Source organism: Lingula anatina, chromosome 9 (assembly GCF_051362555.1).
Source record: "Lingula anatina isolate TDL-2025a chromosome 9, LinAna3.0, whole genome shotgun sequence".
In the NCBI taxonomy this organism is placed as follows: Eukaryota; Metazoa; Brachiopoda; class Lingulata; order Lingulida; family Lingulidae; genus Lingula; species Lingula anatina.
In genome coordinates, this window is record NC_141775.1 from 20,298,140 (window position 1) to 20,308,549 (window position 10,410).

Below are 10,410 nucleotides of genomic sequence, written 5' to 3' on the forward strand. Positions count from 1 at the left end.
GTAATCGAGAATACTCAGCGAGTAGAAATGGTAGTGGTACTGCTCGAGGGGCCACTGGAAATGATTCTGGTCGGAGATCTTTTTCTGGCGAGTGTTGGAAGTGTGGAATGATTGGTCATAGGCAGTCGGAGTGTTCAAATTTAAACTTGAACCAGTCTGTGAGAGGGGGCACTCAGCAGACACTCAACCCAAACGCCCCAAACTACAATCATCACTAGTTAAGTGATTGGTTGGTAATTCTAATGAATGCATGGCAATTTTTCATGGTAGGGAATTAAGGGCGTTAGTGGATATGGGATCAGTGGTGAGTACTATCTCTGCTTCATGTGCAAAGTCGTGTGGCTTGGAAATTTACCCCCTTGAAAGTGTGTTGGGTTTTCAAGTAGCCGGAGGTCATAACCTTTCATATTTGGGATACGTCGAGGCTTCTCTTACTATTCCTCATGTAGATAGGTTAGAATCCGATGCGTTTCTATTTTTGGTTGTACCCAATACAGAGTATCATACAAGAACATCCTTGCTCTTGGGAACAAATATTTTATCACTTTTTATTGACACACAGGGTGTTAATGAAAACGACCTGCCCTATGCATTGAAACTTGCGCGTGAGTGTATGGTTAAACAACAAAGGGCACCTGATCATGATGGTGTTGTTGGGAATGTGAGGATCACAAAACCCATCACAGTTCGACAAGGTGAAAAAATGTTGATAAATGGCACATCTAACATTTCTACAAATCAACAAATGTTAGTGTTGGCAGAAGAAAATCTCCATTCCTTTTTACCTGGAGGGTTGTTGCTTTCTCCTAGCATTCATATGATACAGCCTTGTTCCTCTCCTTACGACATCTCTGTGGAAATTTCAAATTTCTCTTGCCATAGCATTACCATTCCTGGTGGTTCGACAATTTGCAACTTATCTCAAGTTTCCATTGTACCTCCTGAAACAACCAGTGGAAATGTGGATAATCCTGATGATTTTACAAGTCAGTTTGATGATATGCTGCAGGAAAATTTAAGTCCATCACAGGTTTCTGAAGTGAAACATCTGTTGTCTAAGTATAAAATCTCCTTTGCTATACATGACTTGGATTTGGGAAAGTGTACTACTGTCAAGCATAAAATCAATTTAGTTGATGAGATACCTTTCAAGTCCAAACACTGTCACATCCCTCCATCAATGTTTTCTGAGGTGAGAAATCATCTAAATGAAATGCTTCAACTTGGTGTCATTCGCAAGTCATCTAGTCCATATTCATCGGTTGTCGTTCTTGTATGAAAGAAATATGGTTCTCTACGCTTCTGCATTGATCTCAGGAAACTCAGTGCTAAAACCATCAGAGATGCATATGCTTTACCCCGCATTGATGAAACCTTGGATATTCTTCATGGTTCTTCTTGGTACAGTTGCCTTGATTTGAAATCTGCATATTGGCAAGTAAAAATAGAAGAATCCGACATTCCGAAAATGGCTTTTTCGGTTGGACCATTGGGTTTTTATGAATGTGTTAGAATGCCATATGGGTTTACCAATGCACCAGCAACTTTTCAGCGTCTTCTAGAGTCGTGCATGGGTGATTTGAATCTTGAGCATTGTCTCATTTATCTTGATGATATTATTGTATTTAGCAAAACATACGAAGAGCACATAGTGAAATTGGAAAATGTTTTGTCAATATTGCGTGATCATGGTCTCTATTTGAAACCCAGCAAGTGCAAGATTTTCCAGCACAAGATCAATTATCTTGGCCATGTTGTGTCCTCCAAAGGTATTGAGACAGATTCCAAGAAACTTGAGGCTGTAAAGAATTGGCCAGTGCCAAAATCTGTTTAAGATGTTATGTCCTTTATAGGTTTTGTTGGGTACTATAGGCGTTTTATCAAGGGATTTAGTGAAATTGCCAAACCGTTACATGACCTCACAAAAGGTAAAGTGAGTAAAACATCTAGAAAGAGTAGAAAGTCAACTGTAACATTCGTGTGGCAAGCAGAGCATGAAGAAGCTTTTCAGGAATTAATAAAATGCTTATATACATAGTCCTATTTTAGCATTTGCAGATTTTACCCAACCTTTTGAACTAAGGACGGATGCTAGTGGAAGTGGACTTGGAGCTGTTCTCTATCAAAAACAGAATGGGTTGGACCGAGTTATAGCGTATGCTAGTACAGGGTTACGTCAGTCAGAGAAAAATTACCCAGTTCATAAACTCGAGTTTTTGGCTCTGAAATGGGCGGTGACAGAAAAATTTTCTATCTGTATGGGAATAGTTTTACTGTCAAGACCGACAACAATCCCCTGACATATGTGTTATCAGCAAAATTGGATGGGTTGCCGATCTTGCCAATTGCAATTTTGATATAGTGTATGTAGCCGGCAGAAGTAATGTAGAAGCAGATGCGCTTTCCCGTGTTCGTTGGCCAGAGACGATATCTGAAAATACTTGTCAGGCTATTTGGCAAAGTGCTCAATCCGGGGAACCGCTGATCAGTTGTCTGCCATGTTCGGAAGAAGTAATACCCAAAGAGATTTTGTCCTCAGCAGTGAATCAGAGGAAAGACTGGAAAAGATTGCAAGAAGATGACCCAGAACTGAAGAAGGTGCGAGATGTATTGAAAGGTCGAGCCGAAAGCATTAAAGGGAACCATTTTGAAAGTAAAAGGTTTCGAAAAGAGATGAGTAGCTTGATCTTATCTAATGATGTTCTGTTTCGCACAAAACAAAAGGATGATGGGTCAGTTTTGAAACAGTTAGTGTTGCCAAAGTCATACCGAAAAGATGCAAAGAGAGAGCTATTGATTTACTCAGTCAACGATTTTATTGGTCAGGTATGAGTAAACAAATAGGGGAATACATAAGTAAATGCGCTAGGTGCATTAAACTCAAGACGCTGCCTACTTCCCGAGCAGAATTGTGCCCCATATCCTCATCTGCACACTTAGAGCTCGTGTGCATGGACTATTTAACTATTGAAGACGGTAAAGGTGGTGTGGGCAATATTTTGGTAATTACAGACCATTTTACTAGATACGCGCAGGCCTATCCTACCGCAAACCAAACGGCGAAAACAACCGCCAAAGTATTTTTTGAAAATTGTGTTGTACATTATGGGTTTCCAAACCGTATACATACTGACCAAGGACGCAATTTTGAAGGAAAGGTTATAGCAGATTTGTGTTCCATAGCAGGTGTAAAGAAATCAAGAACAACGCCATATCACGCTATGGGAAACGGACAATGTGAACGCATGAATAGGACCTTACTTGATATGTTAGGCACATTGTCGCTAAACCAAAAGTCAAATTGTAAAAAAAAAATCATTGCTTCTCTGGTTCATGCATACAACTGTACGCGTAACAGTTCCACGTCATTTTCACCATACTACCTGATGTTTGGCAGGCACCCCAAGTTACCGGTTGATGTATCATTGGATGTTTGCTCAGAGACAACCGTTAAATCTCAGTCTGAGTACGTACGGGAATTAAAAAAACGATTGCGGGAAGCTTTTAACATGGCAAAAGTTCAAATAGAGAGGGCGCAATCTAGACAAAAGCAAAACTTTGACAGAAAAATAGGGGCGGGTGTTTTGTCAATAGGTGACCGTGTTTTAGTTCGGAATGTCGCATTCGATGGTAAATACAAGATTGCTGATAGATTGCAGAGTGAAGTGTTTGTGGTATTAGATCAGCTGAATGATGGTATTCCAGTGTATGTAATGAAAAGAGAAGATGGTGAAGGAAAATCAAAGACACTGCATCGAAACATTTTACTTCCTATCTATGAAATGAAACAGGAATATGAAGAAAAACAGAATGAAGAACTTTCACAAGTACGACCCAAAAGAAGTAGGAACAGACCGGAATGGATGAATAACAGAGACTGGATATTGTAAATAAAAATATATGGCATAATAAATGTAAATCAAAGATTGATGTTGTTGTTGTTGTTTTTTTAATGGTGTGGAACCCATTTCGGGGGGAGGGGAGAATGTAAGGTTTGTTGTGTTAGCTGTGATTGTGTTCGGTGTGTATCGTGTTTGTTCGTATGTGAACGTGGAGGTCACGGGTTGAAAGACCGCGCCCCATAGAATTTGATTTCCACCTGAATGTCGGACGGAGATGCAGGTTGAATAACTGAAATAGCTATTCCAGTGGGCTTGCAGGTAAGTTTAACTATGTTTAATAAAGGACCAATCCATAGTTTAAATTCATGCATTTCTAATTTTATTTATTTAATTTTATGGTGTTTTTGGCATTGTTATATTTTTATTTCTTTGTTCTGTCTTTCTTGTCTTTCGTCAGTGTAAATTCTGTTAATGTAATTGTTTAAAATTAATTTGTTTATATTAATCTTGCAGATATTTGGAGATATTTGTAGATATTTGTGCAACAACAATAAAGAAACATCTACCCGAGCTATCAGTCTGTTACATTTTAATTAATTTTGTATGCCATAGCATTATAGAAAATGCACTGCTGGTTGAACAATGGAAATATTATAAGCACTTGAGCAAAGGATAGAAACTTGTTGGTTGAAAAGGGTTAACATCTTGACCGGTGCTACATAAATTTCAGTAACAAATTACAAAAATATAAGAATGGAGGTTTAAATTTTCAAAAGTAGGCTTTGATAGCGGGGCATTACCTTCTTTTGTAAAGTATACTGTTTAAATATGTCGTGATTAGAGGAAGTGAGCAGGTATTACTGGACAAGACAAGAGCAACACCAATCTAAATTCTTACATTTTTAGACATCAATATATCGCCAACAAAATCAAAGGACCTCTACCAGTGGGTATATGACTCTTTGAAAATCACCATGCTCAAATATGGTTTTGGGGTGTGGGGTGCAAAATGTGGGCACAGTGTGGACTAGGTGGGTGATATTTTTTGTTTGAATGTCTTGGGAGGAAGAATATTGATTGACAAAAAATATAATATAGGATTATTGTTAATATATAGCTAGATAAGGGGGAAATAAGCATATATATGAGTTGCATGGCTGCTGACTGAAAATCTGCTTCGAAAGCTGGACAAATCAAAAATTGGGCATAAATCCCTTGAAAAACGGTTTTGGGGCCTAACGTTTGGCAGAAGTTAAAAGGGTCCCCAGGCAAGTATTTCAGCCCAATAAGGTCAAATTCTGTGAACCCCCACCTTGCCGCACTTGTCTGATGCTTAAAAAAACTGGCACTTAAAAGAAACAGTTTTTCGGAGAGCGTTGGTAAACAGTTTACGTCAGGTGATTCGTTAAAGTCGAGGAGTGTTTCACTATCAAATTTGTTAATCATATATGTCATAAAACACTATGAGAAATATTTTTGTTACGATCTGCAACATTTGTTAATTTATATAGCAGGGCGAAGTTAAAACCAGAGGTAAATAGAACCTAATACCGTAATCCTCCTCGTCCATTTATTTAAATCGTATCAAAACGCTTGATACACAATGTTCATTAATGTCATAATTTTGGCGATTTATTAAAACAATATTGGTACATATAAGTTTAAGATTAGCATAAGTTAAGCAACAACCAGTATGAAGAACAACACCCTTTTTAAATGAGGCAAGACACCCTCTGCACACTGATTATAACCTTGAGAAAGACATTATGCAACTTAAGGCAAAGGAGTTATGCAAAGTTCTTTCAACTCGTGTGTGAATACAACACATTCTTTGTCACTTTTACAAGACAATGGAGGCGGGCAAGTAGAGTAATTACAATATACAATAAAAATGATAATAGTTAAGAAAGCTTTGCTTGTTCGAATGAAACAGATAGATATCGCGCCGCGACTCCCTTTATTAAACCTTCGTGTGTTTGTGTAAAAGTGTGAAAGACAGGCAACGGTCGTTAGTCGCTGTTGATATTGTTCGCGATTAATATTGAAGTATAACTCCTTCGCCCGTATGTAAACGTGTTACTTTTCCTCATGTTCTCTATATTTCTTTTAGGTGGTTGAGACAACGGGATGAGATCGATAAAAATAAAGGTTGATCTAAACAATTAGATGCGATTTTTGTGAAATGACTTATTAAGTGATGTGCATGTACCTAGCATGTTTAAATTCTTGAATTTCTAATTTGTTAAATCTTTCATACACGACCTCATATATGTATTACTCTCAGGCCTTCGATATTATTGTGTTACACGGGACTCCTGGAAACCTGAAGCACAGGTCTACGGAGTCTTGTTATCCTTCATGCAGTTTTATGGCTGGGATGAACACTGCGAAGTAGAAACAGGCTTTACTTAGCTTTACTTAATGTACGACAGTTTAAACAAAACCAGTCTGCAAGGCTTGCTTTGATTTGGCGCTAACCTTACACTGGTTTTAAAAGAACAAATATAAATATGTTCGATGGATTAAATGCCGGCTTCGTTATATTTAAACTAAATGCCTTTATTTGCACAGTTACACAGATAATATTTTTAAGTTGTCTGTCGTTTAGCACGCATTATAGGCGAGTAGCTGAATAGTGACGGTGATCAATCCAAGCTCAACCTTGGCAAGTATTGTTTACAAAATAGATCATGTTGAATAAACTTAATTACGCTTTAATAAATAATCAACACACGGTTCGGTTATTGTCACTTGAAAGCTTTCGATCAAAGACGTTCAATGAAATCACAAATCATTTGACGATTAAAAAATGGACAGGTTCAAGGGGCAGTTTTTGTTTCAGCTAAAGGGACTTCAGGTTCAGGTAGAGGGTTCAGTTACGTGTTTCATCGGATGATAGCATCACGCCCTAGGTCTAAGCGAGTTGAATAGAAGTTTTTTTTTTTTTTTTTTTTTTTTATCCAAACATCCTATTCCTAACTACTGAGTTAAGACAAAGGTCTAGTGACATGCACTGTGCAATTACTATTAATGGATCAGATGCATACTTGATTGTTTTTCCTCTGGTGTCGCACGTATGCATCCTTTCTTGAGTGATCTAAAACAAGTCGCTAGTGTACCACCTTTCTCACTGTAGCAAAATATGTTCGACATGGCGTTTCTGAACGGCAGCCGGAGACACAGTAATTGTATAGGCATGCTTTAAGCTTGTTCGAAAGATAATAACAGTCGGCTTTAACAATAGATAGCGAGCTATAGTAAGACCCCCTCCTCTTCAACTGATGATTTACACTTTTAATTGACCGTACTTTCGTATATTGTATGATCATACAGCCAGACTTCCCCCTGTTGCACGTTGTAGTTGGATTGTCATTGCGCCTATGTCAAAGCACCTCACTTAATTTCAATATTATAATATAAGCATAATATAAGTAATATGTTATTTCCTTATTCCTCTTTCATTACCATTCATGTTTTATAAATACTTGAACGCTTGAATGCAGATATTTCAAATTAAAACGTACGCACATAAATAAATTATACATTTATAAATTAATGCAATAGGAATTTTTTGAGACAGATTGATGCTGACGCTCATGCATCTCAATCAAACAATTCTTAGTTCAATTTTTGACAGCGGAAATTTCATATAGGATGAAATAACTGATAACAAATTTAACTAGCAGTTTGTTAGCAACACTAAAAACCAGCTGCGCGTGCCAAACTAGTGAACAAAAGGACAGTTCGCTTCGCGTGGCACGCCTTAGCATGGGTTTAGCCTCTTCAAGCTATAGTCCTATCGCCGCAACAAACAATAGGGACCTTCTGGCTGATGTATCCTGCTGTTAATTACACCTAGTTACAGCGGATTGTCGCGCTCGCGCTGGACCACAGAAACCGGCGACATGGGGTTCACGCGTATTAAGTATTGTGTTATTCCAGCTAAGCTATTGTGTTTGTGCGTTCAAATTTTGAAGGGATTTATACGGCCCTCCATTGTTTGTCCGCCCCCTTCTATTCACAAGATAGGGATTAAAACATTTCGAACGTTCTTAGACCGGTGTACAACGGAAACAAAATTATTCCGACCACTGTACATAGATTAAGTGCAAGAGACCAACATGGCTGATTCAACTTTATGGTGACTACTGTTAGCCATTGTTTTGTTCATATCCAAGAGCCTGTTCTTATTTTAAAATTATGGCATAATTGACCTTTTTGAACTGTTTGACTTTCATATATTCGTAATACATCAATTGTTACTATTTTGGAAGTACATAGTTAATTTCTGGTGTTGTTCTGGTGACAGAAGATAACAAAAAAGGCATAAGGTGTTTTAAGATGATTCCAAGATGAATTTTCCTGTAGTTGGCATATGCTATAGATGTTTTGTGCGTGTCCGTCCATTGGACACAATGAGAACTATGTAGTCGCCTTGTGGATTTCTGCTGGTAGTGAGATGTCATGTCTGGCCAAATCATGCTAGGAAGGATCACTGGCACTGTCAACTAGGAAAGGAGGCTGCTTCCTGGACTTTTTTTGCATTATCCCTCTTGCCTACCTGCGCAGCTGCTGCTTTCTAGTTGGTTTTGCAGATTCCTTCTTTTGTGTAAGATACCACTTTCCTCTGATGCGACATGTTCCCATGCATTGATGTTTCTCTGGAAACTGAATTTTAATATATTGTTTGGCTATTCCTCATAGGACACTGAAAAAACCTCAATTCTTACTGGGTGTTGTCTTATTGGCCTACCAGAGCTTATCATGCATGTTTCATTTTGCTGTGCTGCTGGATGATTTTGCAGACAAGATCTAGAGCTATTTCAAAGCAAAGTCTATTTGCTTGTCTTTCACGGACATTTACGCATCAACACAACTATCCATGTTCCAAAGTATTATAAGACGACACATTTTTCACCCTTCAAATCTTCTGGACTATATTTAACATGCAAATACAAGCCCCAGTGACTGGGACATAAATGTACATGTGGCTTTTTGGTTCACATTGACCAGTAAAAGTTTAATAATATAATACCACTATGTATATACATTTATTGCTTACCTTTAAATTATTCTTTTAGTGGATGGTCACTAAAGATAAATCTACATGATATATTTGAGCATGTGGTTCGGGTTCCACATTTATGTAACATACTTAACGAAACTCATCTTGGGATTTATTTTACAGCCTTATATTACCTTCTTATTAACTTCCGTCACCTAATTAGCACCAGAAAATTACTTTTGAGCCCCCAGAATAGAACAATTTTACCTAATACAAGTGTATGAGGCTCCCACAGTTCAAAGATTATAAATTACATCAAATTATTAGAATATCGGCATGCAACCAACACTTGGTTTTGATCAAAATGATGGCTAACAATTTTCCTCATGCGGTCAAAGATGTATTCTTTTGCTTTAATTCAGCCATTTTGTTTATTGACACTTGTTTTATAGATCGGGAAAAATCTTTAAAATATGTTAAAGCACATAGTTTTTTACAAATTAGATTATTAATTGTACATACAAACTGCAGGCCCATGTAACGACTTTATTTGGGGGTTTATAAAAGTTTCTATTTTACATTTTATGAAACCTAAAATGCATTCTGCACCAGGGATTTAATCAAAAATGACGTATGGCATGCTTATGAAGGTGTGATAGTTTCAAAATGGTGAATAATGCTCAATTTCAAAATGGCGGATGAGGGCCATCTTGGATTTGAGGCACAGATTTTATGAAGTGATATATTCTGCACCAGAAAATAATACGTATTACTCATTTACAAAGATGTAATACATATAGTTTCAAAATAGCGAATTAGGCCCAATTTCGATATGGTTTTTGGCGGCCATCTTGGATTTGAGGGATAAACGGCCACCAATGGCTTCCATAATGGTAAAAATGAGTTTTTTTGCTCTAATATAGTCCAATAGTGATGGTATATAACAATAAATTGCATTGAGATATATTTGGATATATCAATATCAATATCCATGGTTTTGCAGCGTTCACACATATCTTGGTAGGCACTTAAAACACCCTCTTTGTCCCTTCAAATCACCTACTATCACCATAACAATATCAAAAATGACTTTTGCACCCCCAAAATAGTAGGAATTGATATATATATATATATATATATATATATATATATATATATATATATATATATATATATATATATATATATATCAAGTATATATATACCAAATGCTTCAAAATTCAGTTTTTCTTTTGAATGTTTGTCTTGGAAACATTTGCTAAAATCTGTATCATGATAGCTACTTGCAATGAAATTACACAAAACCAAAATGGAGATACACAGCAAATTTAGTTTAACCATTTGATTTTGCATCTGTTGTATGTGTTATCTAAACCGAAACAAATTCCTAAGAGGTCAAACTAAATATGGATGTCTTTTCCGCAATATAAGGTATATTGCAAGAAAGAGGATGTGTTGAATGTTGAATTTCTTTCTGTTACCGGCCATCATTATCATTATGAAACAGATATGCGCGACAGAGAAAATAAATATAGTATAATTAATTAATGAACGATGGGAAGA